Genomic DNA, 20,439 nt, shown 5'->3' on the forward strand with positions numbered 1-20,439 from the left:
CCACGTGCCGTGGAGCAACTAAGCCCGTGCGCCACAACTACTGAGCCCTTGTGCCACAACTACTGAAGCCTGCATGCCTAGAGCCCGTGCTCTGCAACAAGAGAAGCCACCGCAATGAGAAGCCTGCACACTGCAACAAAGAGTAGACCCCGCTCGCCGCAGCTAGAGAAAGCCTGCACACAGCAAAGAAGACCCAACGCAGATTAAAAAAAAAAAAAAATAGATGAGTATGTATTTTCAAGGTGTGAACCAGAATGTCAGAATTGGACCTTTCCAGTTGAGAGAATGTTGGCGGGAACAGCTTTAACTATGTTTGTTTTTCCCCCTTGATTTGCATTTTTTCCCTTGGTTTTCCTTTTCCAGCTCCATAGCGGCACAAACACACGTTTCTAAACTACACTGTAGGAACAACTCTCTGTGGCATTGAAACTGAGCAGGACCTTGCAGGGCCCTCCCAGGTACAAAAGCCCCTCCATGTCCCCCGTTTCTTGCTTGTAAGAAAAGGCTTTAGTCTCCTAGGCCTTCCCTTAGTTTCAAAGAGCAGACTCAAGCAGTTACTAATTAGGGAAGAGAGGGAATGCAGAAAGAAAAGAAAAGCAGTTAAGCAAGAAAAGTAATGATAATAGTTCAGCAATAAAAGAGTTCCTCCTCAAGGGCTATACATAATCTGATACACATCTTTGAGTTGTTCTGTAGGAACTAAGACACCCCTCACCCCAACCCACGTGGAGGGTGGCGACTACACACTGAGCACAAGCATGTAGACCCCAGACTGGTTAGAACCAGAAGGCTGATGATTGAGATTCTTGAAATATAACCCTGTTACCTTCTCACCAACAACCAATCAGAAGAAAATCATGCACCCTGCAGCCCTCACCCCAAATATCACCTTTAAATAACCTTCCCTGAAAGCCGTTGGGGAGTTTGGGTCTTTTGAGCATGAGCTGCCCATGCTCTTTGCTTGATGCCTGCAGTAAACACTGTACTTTCCTTCACGACAACCTGGTGTCAGTAACTTGGCTTTGCTGTGTGAGGGGTGAGCGGACCCAAGTTCGGTTCTATAGCAGCACGGCCTATTTGGGGTGAGACGTGAATGAATTATTCCTCTCCCTGGTGAGGCTCAGAGGTCTTATTACTGAACTGAACTTAGGTCAAGGCAAGGCATACAGGCAATTCGTGCTCAAAAGACCCGAACTCCCCAATAGCTTTCAGGGAAGGGTTTTTAAAGGCAACATTTGGGGTGAGGGCTACAGGGTGCATGACTTTCTTCTGATTGGTTGGTGGTGAGGTAGCAGGGCGACGTTTCAGGAATCTCAATCATCAGCTTTCTGGTTCCAACCAGTCTGGGGTCTACGTGCTTGTGTTCAGTGTGTAGTAGTTGCCATCCACTTGGTTTGGTGACTGGGGGGACGAAGGGTCTTAGTTCCTGCAGAACAACTCAAAGATATGTATCAGATTGTTATCTATACCCCTTGTGGAAGAACTGGGACAAGGAACTAAGATAATAGTTTTATTGCTGAACTATTATCATTACTTTTTCTTGTTTAACTGCTTTTCCTTTGTTTCTGCATTCCTTCTCTTCCCTAATTAGTAACTTGAGTCTGCTCTTTGGAACTCAGGGAAGGCCTAGGAAATTAAAGTCTTTTTCTCCAAACAATAAAGGGGGGCATTAAGGGGTTTTTGTACCCAGGAAGGTCCCATAGGGTCCTACTTGGTCTCAGTCCCCCTTTTCATTGATACTCCTCAATCCTGAGAGGAACAAATGTGGGACAAGAAAGGGAATAAGGTTTTGGATAGAGAGGTTAATAATAAACTCGACAGGGGAACTCGGTGTCAGGGGGACTCAGTCTCAGTATGACAGGCAGAGAACTAGACTCCTCAATAATAAAACTCACATAGCCTCCAATTCCCTCTCATTCCATCTCTTGTCCTAGTTAAACTATCTGTGAATTAGACTCCATTTCTGGAATTAAGTCCCTAACAAAGTTGTTTTCTGGGGAGCCGAGCTTCTGCAGGCTGAACACACTAGCCTTGCCCAGCATCTGGCACTTAACTGTGGAAAGGAATTAAATCTAATTAAATAGAATCAAACCAAAAGGAACAGGTAGATGACTAACCAGCCTTTCACATAAGAGCCACTGGCCCTTTAAATGCAGCTCAGTTGAAGCCACAGTGTCTAAGAGGAGGCAAGCGCAGTGCTAGGGCCCCTTTGATAGTTTGGGGGGCGGGGGTTCTCTTAGCTCATTGCTCTCTGAGTCCTCTGTGGTTTCTCATAGTCACTGCCTGTGGTGAATAACTGGCTTTGAATCAAGTCAAAAGTGAGAGTCTCTGTTGAGAGCCATGGTGTGAGCTGGGCCTGGGTGTGAATCAGCATGAATAGAGGAGGGAGGGTGGGAGGGAGAGAGGAAGGTGGGCGCTCCCTAAGGTCAGTGAGGCAAACACGGTAACTGTCAGAAACATGCGAGCATTAATGATATGAAATGAGCCGTGTAACTCATGGCCCAGCCCTCTCTGGATAGGTCCCTGTCCTGAAAGTAGCTGAGAGTAGCCAAACCCAGAGAGGTGTAGATGAGCAATCTCAGGGTGTGGCCTGACCCTGCAACTGGGGCTTGAAGGACAGGGAAGGAGGAGAGTCAGCCACTGTGCTAGGTTATGCAATTAGTCTTCATGATGAATCTGGGACATAGATGTTATTCCCATTTTATAGAAGGGGAAACTGAGGCCCAGAAGGGTGACGCAGTATAATGGAAAGGATATCACCTTGAGAGGCAGACAGAATTGGGCTCTAGCATCCCAGGCACCATCCCCTACCACCTGCATGACTTTGGGTAACCCCTTACCCTCCCTGCCCCTCAAACTCCTCATCTGTGAATGGGAGATATTAGTGCCAGCCTCACAGAGTTGTTGTGAGGATTAAACACAAAGAAAATGGTGCACAGAAAACAAAACCCTGATACACAGGAGGGAGGTTTTCACTGGGTGCGCCTTCTCTTGCTCCTTGCCCAAAGTCAAGCAACTGGCAGGCTACCGGATCACAAACCCAAGGTCACCTGTCCCCCTGGGGGGTGAAGTGGGGACTCTGCTTTAGGGCAGGACCCCTGTGCCAGCCCAGGAATCAGCAGCTGGAAGGATTCTCCCACACCTGGGGAGGAGACAGGGGGAGTCCCCCTGTCCCCCAAACCTGCCTACTCGCCCAACCTGGCTACCCCCCTCTGCTAAGCTCACCTTCAGGTGACACACCCTTAGTGTCCAGAGAAGGGCCAGTTCTGTCCTATTACGATCAAAGAAGCCCCAGCTCAGACCTCAGCCCACTGACCAGTCTTGCCATTTCAGCCTCTGTGTTAATAGTCACCGTTTCCCCCTTACTGGCCCAGATTCCACCCCATCTCATGTGGAGGCAAAATGTTTGTGGCCTTCTCTGGGAAGCTTTCCATCACAAAGCTTCAAAAAACTGTTCGCTGCAAAAAACTCTGCCCTTGCACTGCTCACCTGCTCTTGGCCCTCTTACAGCATTTGTCACCTCCTGCTCAGTGACAAATGCCGGTGGTTTGGGTGTGCCTTGTCCAGGAGACTTCCACTCTGCTCCCCAGGAAGGGAGGCCCCCTCTCTCCTCTTCCCTTCAGTGGTTTCTCTCCTGCCACCTCCTCCACTGGGGTGGCCCTACCACTCAGGAAGGGCTCAGCAGAGTATCTCCAGTTTGCATCTGACCACCTGGATCAGGTGAGAAAGGAGGAGAAACCATTTGGCTTCCACTTTCTCAGATCCAGCTTTGCCAACAATAGAGCTGATGCTTTCAGCCCCAGGTCAAATTCTCAACTGGTTGAAACCCCACAGGGGAGAAGAGTAGGACCTCAGCAGCAGATTGGAAGCCCCTTGAGGGCAGAAACTGTTTCTTATTTTTAGTGAATAGAAAAATTACATAATACTTAATATATATAAAAGACTTTATATATGTAAAAGACAAATGCAGCATATCCGTAAGTTATAAAGCACAATAATAAACACTGGACCTAAGAATCCATGCTGCGGATGGATGTAAATTAGGAGTTTGGGATTAGCAGATACAAATTACTATATGTAAAATAGATAAACAACAAAGTCCTGCTGTATAGCACACGGAGCTATATACAATATCTTGTAATAAACCATAATGGAAAAGAATTTTAAAAAAGAACTAATCCAATCTGCTCTGCCCACCTATCCCCCTGCCTTCTCACAAAAGGTAACCACTAGCCTGTATTTTGAGCATAACATTGGCCTCTATTTTTTGTTTTCAGTTTTAGCAAATATGTATGCATTTCTGAGCTATATATACTTTAATTTTGCTGGGTTTTGGGGTGCTTCGATATAAATATCAAATAAAATTTAATGTTTAGTGATTATGAGATTTATCGTTTAAAGCTGGATATGCACCTACCCCGCAACTCATCCATTCCACTCCCAGGTCTATACCCTAGGGCAGTGGTTCTCAAACTTTTTGGTTTCAGGATTCTTTTATCCTCTTAAAAATTATTGGAGATCCCATACCAAAGAGCTTTTGTTTATGTGGGTTACATCTATTGATATTTACTATATTAGAAATTGAAACATTTAAAAATATTTATTAATTAATTTTAAAATAAACCCAGTACAAGTTTTTTTTTAATTGAAGTATAGTTGATTTACAACGTTGTGTTAAATTCTGCTGTACAGCAAAGTGATTCAGTTATACATATATATACATTTTTTTAATAGTTTTTCATTATAGTTTACCATAGGATACTGAATATAGTTCTCTGTGCTATAGAGTAGGACCTTATTATTTATCCATTCTACATATAATAGCTTACATCTGCTAACCCCAACCTCTCACTCCATCCCTCCCCCAACCCTCTCCCCCTTGGCAACCCCAAGTCTGTTCTCTATGTCCATGAGTCTGTTTCTGTTTTGTAGATAGGTTCATTTGTGTCATTTTTTTAGATTCCACATATGAATGATATCATGTGGTATTTGTCTTTCTCTTTCTGACTAACTTCACTTAGTGTGATAATCTCTAGTTGCATTCATGTTGCTGCAAATGGCATTATTTCGTTCTTTTTTATGGCTGAGTAGTATTCCATTGTATATCTTCTTTATCTATTCATGTGTTGTTGGACATTTAGGTTGTTTCCATGTCTTGGCTCTTGTGAACAGTGCTGCTATGAACATAAGGGTGCATGTATGTTTTTGGATTAGAGCTTTGTCTGGATATATGCGTAGGAGTGGGATTGCTGGATCATATGGTAGTTCTATTTTTAGTTTTCTGAGGAACTGCCATACTGTTCTCCATAGTGGCTGTACCAACTTACATCCCCACCAACAGTGTAAGAGGGTTCCCTTTTCTCCACATCTTCTCCAGCATTTGTTATTTGCAGAGTTTTCAATCATGGCCATTCTGACTGGTGTGAGGTGGTACCTCATGGTAGTTTTGATTTGCATTTCTCTAATAATTAGCAATGTTGAGCATCTTTGCATGTGCCTATTGGCTGTTTGTATTTCTTCTTTGGAGAAAGGTCGATTTAGGTCTTTTGCCCATTTTTTGATTGAAACCCAGTACATGTTAACACAACATATTTTATGAAAAAGAATTATATATACTTGAAAATTTAGGGAGATGAGTGGCATTGTTTACATTTTGCAAATCTCTTTACTGTCTGGCTTTAACAGAGGACAGCCTCATGTAGGTACATAATTGGAAATGGTAGGAGTATTTTAATGGCCTTTTCTGATAATTATGTACATATCATGCAGCCTCCGGAAAACTCCTCTGCATATGCCTGACAGAATGAAAGTGAAAATGATTACAAAAATAGTTTTGACCTCACGGACCCCCTAAAAGGACTGCAGGGACCCCTGTGGGTCCTTGGATTACACTTTGAGAACTGTTGCCTGAGTGAAACTTGCACATGTGTGCAAGGGATGTGCTAGGAGGGAGGGATGTGCTAGGTTGTTCACTGCAGCATTGCTTGTAATAGAAAAATCTGGAAACAACCCAAACATCATTCATCAGCAAGAGAATTAGTAAATGAATTACGGTTCATTCACACAATGGTGTATTTTACAGCAGTGAAAATAAGGCCTCTTTTCCTATCTTTGTACATAGGAAGTCTATGTATTAACAGAGTTCTTGCATTTTGACTGAGTAGCTCATTTGATTGGTGTAGACCAGAGTGTAAATGAGGCCATGCACAATTAGGTATGTAAGAAGTGGGCAAACAATGAACAAACCCAAAGACTGAATGAAGAGGCAAAGCCAGAGTCACCTACCTTCCTGTTGTGATTTTTGTCATGTTAAATTCTCAGGCTTGAAGCCTTTTTATTTTCTGAAGCACTTGACTTCAGCCTAATGATTAAAAGCTAACTTCCTGTTTTAAAATGATGTGTATGTCATGGCAAAATAGTTTGCAAACAGTGGGACTTAATAAACACAAGCTCACAGAGAATTCAGCAAATTTATAAAAGACCTTCTTTTTGGAAGTTTGAGAGCACAGGGGCACGTGGGTTCTCTAGTTGTGGCACGTGGGCTCAGTAGTTGCAGCGTGGGCTTAGTTGCCCCATGGCACGTGGGATCTTAGTTCCCTGACCAGGGATCGAACCCACGTCTTCTGCACTGGAAGGCGGACTCTTAACCGCTGGACCACCAGGGAAGTCCCCCAAACTTACGGGTCTTGAACATAGGGGTTTTTTTCCCCAAAAAGATTTTCCCATTTTGTAGTGTCCCTGTATTGCCCACCAGTTTTTTCCCTAGCTTAACTCCCAGGGAGCGGGCAGCCAGATATGGACCCACCAGGCAGGAGACTGGAGATTTCGTCTCAGGTGAAACTTGCCCAAGGGAAATGGCTTAAGAGATCGACATTTGAAGGTCACCTAAATAAACAGTGGGGTCTCTGCCTAGTTATCCTGCCTGAAGCCTTTTAATCAATAATCCTCTTCTCTCTCTCTCACTCACACACACACAGATTTTCCAATTAGCTTTTTCATGCTTCACTCTTAAATAAGGCTAATATTAAAATAATATTAAATAAAGCAAAATTCAAATAATTGAGGGAAAGTCTCTAAAAGATAGCAGCTAATACACACAAAACAATGAACTCAAAGAAAATAGAGAAATACAGAAAAGAGGAGAAAAAAAAAGATATATTCTATGGTTAATCCTCAGGAAGAGAAAATAATGTATCCATGAAAAAAGAACAGGATGCCAAAAAAAAAAAAAAAAAAGCATTTGTAAAACAATAAAGAGCCCTTGGGATTAAAAATATGACAGCTCAGTAAAAGAGTTAGAAGATAAAATTTAGGAAATCTCTCAGAAAGTAAACAAACAAAACCCCCCATAACTTTTGGTTGAAATCTGGCATTTAAATGCACTTACTTTATCGATCAAAAATTATTTAGGAAGCCTTGCTCTAGGAGATCAATTTTTCAGTATTTCCTCCTCAATCAACATCTCTGGCTTCTCAGACATGAAGAGACTCCACCCTCCATTTCTTGTGTTTTGACTTCCAAGAGTTACTTACTTCAAGTGTAGAGGTATGTTTATGGATGAGTCCATAAAGTCAAATGCTGGTTTCTGGCTAATAAGTAAAGTATAACTGACTAAGAAATAAGTAAGCCAATAGAAAAGTCCAGAAACAGACCCAAGTATATATTTGGATGTAATTCTTGGTAAAATTAGCATTTCAAATCAAAGGAGAAAGGAAGGGTTATTCAATAAATAGTACTGAGACAATTGACTAAACACCATCTTCCATTTGGGAAAGCCATTTAAATTACACTGCTACCTCACTCCTTACTCCAAAATAAGTTCCAGATGAATAAAAAACTCAATATAAAACATGAAACCATAAAAGTATAGAAAGAAAATATAGGTGAATATGTTTATCATCTTAGAATGAGGAAGACTTGTCTAAGCATGCCATGAAATATAGAAACTGTGAAGGCAAATACTGATAAATTTGAGTACATAAAATTTTTAAATTTCTATAAAAGAATAAACATATTTAAAAGGCAAAATAAACTAATAAAAATAATTTCAACATGTATGATAGATAATTGGTTAATTTCCTTAATGTACAAAGTGTTCTCACAAATGAATAAGAAAAAAAAAAAACCCACCCAAATGTATCAGTCAGGATCCAGTCAGAAAAACAGAAACCATATGCTAGGTAATTCAAACAGGGAAAATTAATGCATCTGGTTACACGGATGTTGGAGGGCCAAAAGACAATTGGGTAATAGATTCAATATTAATACCATAGAGAGCTAATAATGTTAATTTATAAAGAGCACCTACAAATCAAAAGGAAAAGACCAACAACTTCACATGAAAATGGGCAAAGTATACGAAAAGTCATAGTTAAGAAAATACAAATGGGGGACTTCCTTGGTAGTCCAGTGGTTAAGAATCTGCCTTCCAATGCAAGGGACTCGAGTTTGATCCCTGGTCGGGGAACTAAGATCCCACATGCCGCGGGGAAACTAAGCCTGCGTGCCACAACTACTGAGCCCATGTGCTGTAGAGCCCACGCGCCACACCTAGAGAGAAGCCCACACGCCTCAGCGAAAGATCCTGTGTGCCTCAACTAAGACCTGATGCAGCCAAATAAATTAATTAATTAGGGAGGTGTGTGGCACTCCCTCAGCTGAACTTTGGGGGCAAATAAGTGGGGCCTGCTGGGAACAGGACTTCTAAAACGACAAATATGTCTGGAAGGCTGTGGTCCAAGGCCATTTTTGCTGGCTATAAGCGGGGTCTATGGAACCAGAGGGAGCACACAGCTCTCCTGAAAATTGAAGGTGTATATGCTCGAGATGAAACTGAATTCTATCTAGGCAAGAGATGTGCTTATGTGTACAAAGCAAAGAACAACAGATCAACTCCTGGTGGAAAACCTAACAAAACCAGAGTAATCTGGGGAAAGATAACTCATGCTCATGGAAACAGTGACATGGTTTGTGCCAAATTCCGAAGCAACCTTCCTGCTAAGGGCATTGGACACGGAATCCATGTGATGCTGTACCCTTCAAGGATTTAAACTTACTGAAAAGTAAATAAATAAAAGTGTGGATTTGTTCCCTTGTATTTTTGTTAAATTAATTAATTAATTAATTACTTTAAAAAGAAAATACAAATGGGTTTTAACACATGAAAAGATGCTCAACCTCATTCAAAAGAAAATAAATAAAAATTAAAACTATAATGAGATAATATTCTTCATTTATCATTTTGGAAAGATCAAAAGCCATTAAAAACAACAAGTACTGACTCAGAACCATCCAAAATAATTGAAGTGGAAAAAGCAAGTTGCAGAATGGTGTGACAATTTGTGTCCCAAAAAAGGGAGAATAAGAATATATATTTACAATACATACAAGCACATATATAATAAACACTATATATGCACACACACATACATACATACATACAATAATAATCTCTGGAAGAGTAGAGAAGGAAAAGTGCTAATTGTTGTTTTGTCTGCAGGAAGGGGACCTGGAGAAAGGGGAACTTACTTTTTACAGAATACCCTTTATTTATTTATTTGTATTGTGGTCAAATACATGTAACATAAACTTTACCATTTTAAATATTTTAGAGTGTACAATTCAGCAACATTTAGTACATTCACAATGTTGTGCAGCCATTGCCACTATCTAGTTACAGAACATTTTCATCACCCCAACAGGAGACCCCATACTCATTAGCAGTCACTTCCCATTCGCCCTTTCCCCCAGACCCTGGCAACCACTAACCTGCAGATAAGAAAATCTCTACGGATTTGCCTCTTCTGGATATTTCATATAAATGGAATAACATAATATGTGGCCTTTTGTGTCTGGCTTCTTTCATTTAGCATAATGTTTCAAGGTCTATCCAAATAGTAGCATGTATCAGTACTTCATTCCTTTTTATGGCTGAATAATGTTCCACTGTATGAATATACCACATTTTGTTTATCTAGTGTCAGTTGATGACATTTGGGTTGTTTCCACTTTTTGGCTATTGTGAATAGTGCTGCTATGAACATTTGTGTATAAGTTTTTATTTGAACACCTGTTTTCAGTTTGCGGGGGTATAGACCCAGGAGTGGAATTTCTTGGTCATATTGTAATTACTGAAAACTCTGTAGTGACTTCTTTTTTTAATTTATTTTTTAATTTATTTATATTTTGGCTGCATTGGGTCTTCATTGCTGCACACAGGCTTTCTCTAGTTGCAGCAAGCGGGGGCTACTCTTCGTTGCAGTGCGTGGGCTTCTCATTGCGGTGGCTTGTTTTGTTGCGGAGCATAGGCTCTAGGTGCGCGGGCTTCAGTAGTTGTGGCACATAGGCTCAGTAGTTGTGGCTCACGGGCTCTAGAGCGCAGGCTCAGTAGTTGTGGCGTATGGGCTTAGTTGCTCCGCGGCATGTGGGATCTTCCCAGACCAGGGCTTGAACCACACTGACAGGCAGATTCTTAACCACTGCGCCACCAGGGAAGTCCCTGTAGTGATTTTTGAATGTTGTACCACATGCATATATTACCTAATCAAAACTTGACTATTGTAATAAAAATAACTAAGTAGAGACAAATGTATTGTTTTATAATCACATTTCGGCAGCTCTGCAAAATCAGCATTGGATCAGTTAATGGCCTCACAGTCCTAAAAGAAACTGAGGTGTAGAAAGTTAAAATATAATCTAATTTTAAAATATGACTCATAGAATCAGTAGGTCTTCAGGCTACAAATGTTCCCCATCATTGAATGTTCCAGCAACGTTGCCCTGGTGAGCGTGGAAAGGGCTGTGAGAATGTTTTCTAAATCCATTTTAAAAAAGGTAAAGCGGTAGTTAAAGTTGGCTTCAACCCTGTGATTGTTTGCTGCCTGGACTCTTCAGGGGGAGCCTTGGCTCCTGCAACACCATCGATGTCCTCTAGGGGTCGATCCCCGGAGAGACTGGAGTTCCTGGCGTTGCTCTGCTCTGGTGACGGGGGAGTGTTCATCCCGCAGAGCTTTCACAAAGACAAGGAGAGGGAACACTGTGACAAAGAACCAGCGCTGGAAGGACACTTGGAAAACATACTTCTCAAGCCCTTTATTTTTAAACAAGGAGACTGAGACCCAGAGTGGCTGCTGATAGTCACACAGACTTTAAACACCAAGTCTGGAAACTTCTGCTATGTTGCTTTGTGAAGTGCGGGGAGAGTGGGTTACCAGGTCTGATAGAGCTAAGTTTGGATCCCTTCTCCTTCCCTCTCTCTACTCCCCAGTCCACCCAACTCCCACCACTTAACTTAAATGTGTGACCTAGGGCCAGTTAACTTTTCTGAGCCTGCTTCATTATCTGTATAATGGGGATAATAGCATGAAGAAAGAAATGATGAAGGAAGGGGAAAATGATATCATGTATGTATAGGACCTTGCTTACGCTTGGTGCCTATTGGTTCTCGATAAATATTTGTCATGTGAATGAACATGTCCCTCCTCTAGCCCTCTAGAGGCAATGCTTCCGCTGCCCAAATAAATTTTTATTGATGACATTTTAGGCAGTATCCTTACGGACTTTCTCACACCTAGAAAGCTGACCTTGGGAGGGAGAGGAAAGGAGAGTTTGGGGTGGTAGCGCCGCTCCTGTTGGGGTGAAAAGCTCCTTCGTGAAGCCTGAGCAGTCCCAGTTACTGCCCTGCTCTGCTGCCAGCACTTGGACGCCTGCACATCTGTCAGCCAGAGGTCCCCAGAGCTCCCAGGTCCTGACAGACTCTGCCGGAAAAGTGGGGTCCCTAGTGAGGGCAACAGAGTCAAATCCCCCTCGGCCCAGTTTCTGTCTCCCCTTCCTCAGCGCTCAGACAAAAGACCCAATTTGGCTATTTCAAGTAATACTAATCAAAATGTTTTATGGGAGCTGTTGTTTATGCCTGGCTATAAATGATCATGCATATCAGCAAACACATCAGAATAATGTGGTGATAAATTTTAGTTGGTTGCATTATAAAATTCAGGTCATGTTTTCTCAGTCTTCATAATTTATATGGTACAAACAATTTTTTTCAATTAGGTAATAAGTTGTAAGTCTCACAGTTTGGGTCAGGGGGAGGGAATGGGGGGATGGGCTAAAATATATTTTTTCATTATAAAAAATGTTGCTGTAATATACAAAATGGGGGAAATACAGAAAAGAAAGTCTCCCATAATTCCATCATTCAACCACTGTTAGTGTTTTTCAGTAGATTTTTAAAAGATTTTTTAAATGCACTTTTTTTTTTTTAAATGCACTTTTTACAGAGTTGTAACCAGGCTAACATTTCTTTCCCTTGGCAGTGAAAGTGCAGAGTCCTAACCACTGGACCGCCAGGGAATTCCCCAGGCCAACATTTCTCATTAGAAAAATTTGGCTTCCTTAGTGCCTCGCAATGATATTCATTCATTCATCAAACATTTCCTAAATGCCTACTATGTGCCCAGCACTGGGGTGCAAAGATGAATTAGACAGGGTCCTTGCTAGGATATTGTTCCTTCTCCTGTCACAGCTTTTTCAGTTTGTTTATGTATCTGCTAAATGGTGCTATTCATTGGGGGGAAGCCCTCAAAAGAAGAGGACACTGATGTATTAAAGGCAGGGTAGGGGAGTGTGTCTGGTGAGGGCAAGGAACAGCAAAGAGCCTGGCATAGCCAGAAAAATAGGAAGTGCTCAGTGAGTACTTGCTGAGTGAATGAATTATCCCAGCATGCAGTGCAAACACTTTGGTTTAGTCCTTAGAGTGCCACAGTAGCTCTCAAATTGTATCTCTCTCTGCCTCCTTTCTTTCAGGTTTTCAAAAATGTTATCTGTGCAGAGGTTATCCTCTTGAAATCTCTGGCCAACTTTTTAAGATCTCATTCCTCCCACTATCCTCCTCTAACCTCACTTTCCATTTAACTGAGAATTTGTCCCTGACTTTGAGTTTTCCTCTTCTGGGTCACTTGCTTAGGTCTCTGTATCCTTCTTGGTCTAATGTGCCCAGTGCATAGAACTATACCTGTTAAATTAAGTGATCAGTTAAAGATTTCTTGAATGAGTCAATGCATTTACCCTTGTGAGTTTCATCAATCCTTTTGCCATCCCTCTTTCTTTAGGCTTAATTTACTTGTGCTTTTTTTTTATTATTAATTTTTATTTGAGTATAGTTGCTTTACGATGTTGTGTTAGTTTCTGCTGTACAGCAAAGTGAATCAGTTATACGTATACATATATCCCCTCTTTTTTTGGATTTCCTTCCCATTTAGATCACCACAGAGAACTGAGTAGAATTCCCTGTGCTATACAGTAGGTTCTCATTAGTTACCTATTTCATACATAGTAGTGTATATATGTCAATCCCAATTTCCCAGTTCATCCCACCCCCCTTCCCCTCTTGGTATCCATAAGTTTGTTCTCTACATCTGTGTCTCTATTGCTGCTTTGCAAATAAGTTCATCTGTACCATTTTTCTAGGTTCATCTGTACCGTTTTTCTAGATTCCCCATATAAGCGATATTATATGATATTTGTTTTTCTCTTTCTGACTTACTTCACTCTGTATGACAGTCTCTAGGTCTATCATGTCTCTACAAATGACCCAATTTTGTTCCTTTTTATGGCTGAGTAATATTCCATTTTATATATGTACCACATCTTTTTTTTTTTATCATCATTATTGGAGTATAATTGCTTTACAATGGTGTGTTAGTTTCTGCTTTATAACAAAGTGAATCAACTATACATATACATATATCCCCATATCTCTTCCCTCTTGCGTCTCCCTCCCTCCCACCCTCCCTATCCCAACCCTCTAGGTGGTCACAAAGCACCGAGCTGATCTCCCTGTGCTACGCGGCTGCTTCCCACTAGCTATCTATTTTACATTTGGTAGTGTATATAAGTCCATGCCACTCTCTCACTTTGTCCCAGCTTACCCTTCCCCCTCCCCGTGTCCTCAAGTCCATTCTCTAGTAGGTCTGCCTCTTTATTCCTGTCCTGCCCTTAGGTTCTTCATGACCATTTTATTTTTTATTTTTTTAGATTCCATATATATGTGTTAGCATACAGTATTTGTTTTTCTCTTTCTGACTTACTTCACTCTGTATGACAGACTCTAGGTTCATCCACCTCACTACAAATAACTCAATTTTGTTTCTTTTTATGGCTGAGTAATATTCCATTGTATATATGTGCCACATCTTCTTTATCCATTCATCTGTAGATGGACAGATGCTTCCATGTCCTGGCTATTGTAAATAGTGCAGCAACAAACATTGTGGTACATGACTCTTCTTGAATTATGGTTTTCTCAGGGTATATGCCCAGGAGTGGGATTGCTGTGTCATATGGTAGTTCTATTTTTAGTTTTTTAAGGAACCTCCATACTGTTCTCCATAGTGGCTGTATCAATTTACATTCCCACCAACAGTGCAAGAGGGTTCCCTTTTCTCCACACCCTCTCCAACATTTATTGTTTGTAGATTTTCTGATGATGCCCATTCTAATCAGTGTGAGGTGATATCTCATTGTAGTTTTGATTTGCACTCTCTAATAATTAGTGACATTGAGCAGCTTTTCATGTGCTTCTTGGCCATCTGTATGTCTTCTTTGGAGAAATGTCTATTTAGGTCATCTGCTCATTTTTTGATTGGGTTGTTTGTTTTTTGATATTGAGCTGCATGAGCTGTTTGTATATTTTGGAGATTAATCCCTTGTCGGTTGCTCATCTGCAAATAATTTCTCTGATTCTGAGGGTTGTCTTTTTGTTTTGTTTATGGTTTCCTTTGCTGTGCAGAAGCATTTAAGTTTAATTAGGTCCCATTTGTTTATTTTTGTTTCTATTTCCATTACTCTAGGAGGTGGATCAAAAAAGATCTTGCTGTGATTTATGTCAAAGAGTGTCCTTCCTCTGTTTTCCTCTAAGAGCTTTATAGTGTCCGGTCTTATATTTAGGTCTCTAATCCACTTTGAGTTTATTTTTGTGTATGGTGTTAGGGAGTGTTCTGATTTCATTCTTTTACATGTAGCTGTCCAGTTTCCCCAGCACCACTTATTGAAGAGACTGTCTTTTCTCCATTGTATATTCTTGCCTCCTTTGTCATAGATTAGTTGACCATAGGTGTGTGGGTTTATCTCTGGGCTTTCTATCCTGTTCCATTGATCTACTTGTGCTTTTTATGAACTCATGTGAGTTACTATCCATTTTTCACTCAGTCTGTCCCTTTCCCCAGGAGAGGGGCCACGTGCTACCTCCCAGGGGTGTCTCCTTGCATACCAGCCTCTTTTGGACTTAAAGAGGATGGAGATCTTTTAGGGAAGGGAAGAGAGAATGCCTGCCTGCCTGCCTGCCTACCACCCAGCACTCAAAAGAGCAAGCCCAAATTCTCATGCCTGGGACTTTCCCCAACTCCACCCCAAGAGTCTATCAGAGTGTGAATCTAGAAGCCATTTACATGAGTTCCCCATGGGAACAAGAAGCTACAAGAAGGCAGGCAAGGAGTAAGGGCTCTAATTTAAGATTAGAACACATAAGATTCACATGTTCTAGTCAAATTCATATTTATAAAAAAAAATCCAGATTTATCATTTTCAACCATGTGGTGATGCCTGTTTCACACCACACCAAAACGTCTTTATGGGGCTATCATAGAGAAACAGGATAGAAACCCTGGGCTGGGGATGAGGAGACCTGGTTCTCTTCCTGGCTTGGCTTCTTTTTTATTAATTTTAATTTTAGTTTATTTTTTCAGCTTTATTAAGGTATAATTGACAAATATATAAGACATTTAAAGTGTCCATGGTGGTGATTTGATATGTGTATACATTGTGAACTGGTTTGGCCTCTCTAGGTGTCAGTTTCCTCATCGGTAATAGGGTGACTGGACTACATGATCTCCAAAAGTCGTTCAAGTGCCAAGATCCTAATCCAGGATCCTGTCTCCAAGGGAAAGACTGCCACCTGGCATTCAAATCTTCCCACCACGACAACTGTGCAGACTAGTATCACCCTCACCCACAGACACACAACACTGTCCTATCACAGGGAACTCAGTTTTGGACAGGCTGCTGGTGCACAGAAGGAAGTAGTAGATCAGCATATTCAAGGGAACTCAGCCCTGAGAAGAGCTGATGGCCCTGCCCAAAGTCTCAGGAGGCTGAAAGGTATCAAAACTCCCATTTAATAATGTGTACTGAGAACCACAGGTGCCACGTGGAGAACATTGCTGTTCCCATCCCACGCTTCTCCACCCCACTCTAAATCCTGTCCCCTTCACCCGTTTCCAGGATGGCTGCCCCTGGAAACCAAGGTACAATCAGAAGGCTGTTCGGCAAGTGTGAGCGTCTCTGTGACAGGCGGGGCTCCCTGGTCCTCTAGAGGCCTGCCCTCCTAGGCCTCTGTCCCCCCCACCCTCAGTGCCAGAGACACACTGGCCAAGTTCCTTTGGAAATGCCCTGTCTCCGTGCTCCTGGCTGCTTTTCCTATTTCTGATTACTCAGGTTCCCATTAAAGTGTGGGGATGGCTTTGGGGACGTTCTCTAGTAGATGCTAATTTAGCATAAATGAGGTTGGAGGAGCTGATTTCCTGGGAAGTGTCTGACTTTATTAGTTGGGAAGGGTGTGGCCCACCTCCTACAGGGCCTGGGGCTGCCCCCTTTTGCCACCCCTCCCCCCCACTCTTTCCTCAGAATCCTTTCAGTCTTTGCCAACCCCTCTGACCTCCTTGCAACCAGGCCCAGGTTGCAAGGAGGTCATTTTTGTCTTCCAATGGGAATATTCTAGTAGGCGTCTCCCCAGATATCCACTCTAGGGTGTCCAAGGCAAAAGTAAGAGCTTCAGAAATGTGTATAGGATAAAGTTGGTGACCCGTGTTTATAGGAACCTACTTTATGAATGGCAAGAGTTACATGTTCTACACATATTATCTCAACCATTCTTTACCACTCTATGGGGTAGGCACTATGGTAACCCCCATTTTACAGGTTTTGGACCTAAGCGGTTCAGAGAGAGTACACTGCTTATCCAAGATCACACAGTTAGTAAGAGGTGGAGGGGCGCTCGAACTCAGTTCTGTCCATTGCCAAAGCCAAGTCTCTGTCCATCAAGTCACTGTCTTCAAAGGCCAAACATTTGTTGAGAACCTACTATGTGTAAAACCCTGGGGCCAGTACAATGATAAATATCCAGATGAATGAGGATGGGTAGCTCTTGCATTCCAGGGAGACAGTTTCTAACTGGGAGGTAGTATAAATGTGAGGAATTCTTTTCCAAAGCAGATTGCAATAAGTGCTGTCTCTAAGGACAAGCAGAGTCCCATGGGAACGTGGATAAAGGAGGGAGATTAATCCATGCTGTGTGTGTGTGAGAGAGGGAGAGAGAGAGAGGAGGAAAGAAGAGAGAAAGAGGAGAAGGAGGGAGTGGGAGAGAGAGAGAAAATATGAATGAGATGGGTGCTGGGCAGAATTTTTCTAAACATGGGCTTTGTGTTACGCCTCGTGGGTTGGAGGGCTTCCACAGGCTGGAGTGAAAGAGGCCGAACAAAGAGCTTGAGCGAGAAGCCAGGGCGAGAGCACTGAGGATCTGCTCAGCAGTCAGGCCCATGTAGTAGGTGGAGAAGCAAGGCTGGCAGGTCAGTCAGGACCAAATTAGGGGAAACTTGATGCCACGGAAGGGTCTAGGCTTGCTTCTGGGAGCATTGGGCAGCTGCTGACAGCTTCTAATAGAGCACAGGCAGGAAGTGATGATGCAAGTTTGCAGTGAGATCTGGCAGTGGGAGGTGGGGATGTGGCCTTTGTGTGGTTCCTCCCTTCTTTGGCCAACACCCACTGCCAGGCTGGCCACTCAGCGGGGACACGAAGAGAACTGGTTCCAGCCGTGCAAGCTCCCAGTCTTAGCATAGGCTGAGCGCAAGGCCCCTTCAAGGCCTATGGGAGGGGTTCAGAGAAGGGAGTGTCCTGATTTTTTTTTTGGCTGTCGGGGAAGGTGTGGTCCAGTAGGAAACACTGAGGGTCCTGGGGTAGGAGGAGATGGCGGGCATGGGCAGGGGAAATGGAAAGGAAATGTATTCTGAGACACGGTGAAGAAGTCTTTTCAGCTCAGCCAAAGCAGAATAAGTGCCCTCGCCCCTTACAAATTTAGGCTAATTTCTGACTTTGAAAATCTTTTTTAAGGAAGTACAGATGAATTTGTCTTTCAAGTGCTGTAAAAACTCAATGAAATCCAGAAACCAGTTGCCAGGCCATTCAATTCACCAGAATTATTTTTTTGATTCAGTTATAAGAAAAAGTGGTAAATGACTATAGCCAAGTTAATATCAGGACGTTGGGCTTCCCTGGTGGCGCAGTGGTTAACAACCCGCCTGCCAGTGCAGGGGATACGGGTTCGAGCCCTGGTCCGGGAAGATCCCACATGCCGCGGAGCAACTGAGCCCGTGTGCCACAACTACTGAGCCTGCACTCTAGAACCCACGGGCCACAGTTACTGAAGCGCGCGTGCCTAGAGCCCGTGCTCCGCAACAAGAGAAGCCACTGCAGTGAGAGGCCTGCGCACTGTGATGAAGAGTAGCCCCCGCTCGCCGCAAATAGAGAAAGCCTGCTCGCGCAGCAACAAAGACCCTACGCAGCCAAAAAATAATTAGTTAATTAAAAAAAAAATCAGGATGCAGTAATAACCAAAATGGGAAAAGAATTTGAAAAAGAATAGACACCTTTGTATGTATAACTGAATCACTGTGCTGTACACCTGAAACTAACACAACGTTGTAAATCAACTATACTCCAATATAAAATAAAAGATTAAAAAAAATCAGGATGCATTTTCTACAAAATTAACGAAGAGTAGCCCCCGCTTGCCACAACTAGAAAAAGCCCAAGCGCAGCAATGAAGACCCAGTGCAGCCAAAAATAAATTAAAAAATAAAAATAAAAAAGCAGCTAGTTTAGCTCACAACTCAAAAAAGTGCTTTAAAAAAAAAAAATCAGGATGTCAACCATAGAACTACCCACTGTGGATGACCACAGGCAGAATCAGCGGTGCACGCAGAAGGTGACAGTCTAGGACCCATTCGAGGGGAATGGGGGAGGCAAGCCTGCCTCTGTAGCCATCTTTCTCCAGGAGAACCAGCTCATGCATCCTGCACACAGGAAGGGCCGAACGAGAAGCATGAAAAAATCCTTTTGCAGCTTGGCTTTGCACAGACTCTGGCAAGCGACGAGCACGCTGATGTCAGGAGCTGCCCAGAGGACTCTGTGTTGCTGGACAAATGTGTCACCTCTCTAGGACCAGTTTCCTCCTCTGTGAAACTTCTGGCCCTTCCAGTTCTCTCATCATTCTGCCCTAAGGGCTCTCAGGGTAATCTTCCACGAAGCCTTGCTGATTCTGAGCTCCATTTCCAGCCTGAAAGCACCAGCCGCTCCACAGGAAACTGAGAAAGGCCAAAAGGGCTCTAAAGCCCTTTCCTTACTTTTCCACTATTGTTCTTCAGATGGTAATAATGTGAAATACCTTTTTTCTCCTGCTGCTGCCAATTTATAACTGGGTCAACCACAGCAGAGCTTTCTAGATGATGGAATTATAAAATATGCTTATAACCTTTGGTGTGATTACATAAATGCGTAAATTATGGGTGTTGGCAACTTCAGAAAATGGTTCTGATCATGACATGTGGATCCCTGTTCTCCCTTTCCAAACATTAAGTATTTGGCTAAGGGAGACAGAGCAGGGGAATCTCCATTTTGGAAGCAGCTGTTATTAAAGTATTTGTTTATTTATTTATTTATGGCTGTGTTGGGTCTTCGTTTCTGTGCGAGGGCTTTCTCTAGTTGTGGCAAGCGGGGGCCACTCTTCATCGCGGTGCGCGGGCCTCTCACTATCGCGGCCTCTCTTGTTGCGGAGCACAGGCTCCAGACGCGCAGGCTCAGTAGTTGTGGTTCACGGGCCCAGCTGCTCCGCGGCACGTGGGATCTTCCCAGACCAGGGCTCGAACCCGTGTCCCCTGCATTGGCAGGCAGACTCTCAACCACTGCGCCACCAGGGAAGCCCTGGAAGCAGCTATTATTATTCCTATTTCATAGACACAGGCTCCAGAGAGGTCAGGCTGCTGGCCCAAGGTCACACAGCAGGCCAGTGGCAGAAGCAGGACCCCAGCCGGATTGGACCCAAAGCCTTGCTTCTTTACAGTGCATCAGACACCTCATGGAAGGGTCTGGGACTATGAAAATCTATGTTCTGGTTGTGTGAGAAATTCATTTTCTGGTTAGCTGGATATTCCTGATAGCTGAATTGTCAGGTTAGGTTAGGTTAGGAGGAGGGGGGAAGGCAGAGATGGAGGTTCTCTAAGCCTAGGATTCTTTTCCCCACCAAAATCCTACTTCTTAAAGTGTATGAGCCTCTCCCTCTCAGTGATTTGCAAGCTCCTCATGGACACAGTCTCAGAGGTCTGGTCATGA

General features: G+C 42.9%; 1 protein-coding gene and 1 pseudogene across 3 annotated transcripts in view; both read left to right on the forward strand.

Annotated features, from left to right (window-relative positions):
* Positions 1–20,439, forward strand: part of USP3 (ubiquitin specific peptidase 3) — a 301,215-nt gene that overhangs the window by 174,941 nt on the left and 105,835 nt on the right. The window lies entirely within an intron of this gene.
* LOC137759821 (large ribosomal subunit protein eL33 pseudogene) lies at positions 8,688–9,108 on the forward strand (annotated as a pseudogene).

This window comes from Eschrichtius robustus, chromosome 1 (genome assembly GCF_028021215.1).
Source record: "Eschrichtius robustus isolate mEscRob2 chromosome 1, mEscRob2.pri, whole genome shotgun sequence".
In the NCBI taxonomy this organism is placed as follows: Eukaryota; Metazoa; Chordata; class Mammalia; order Artiodactyla; family Eschrichtiidae; genus Eschrichtius; species Eschrichtius robustus.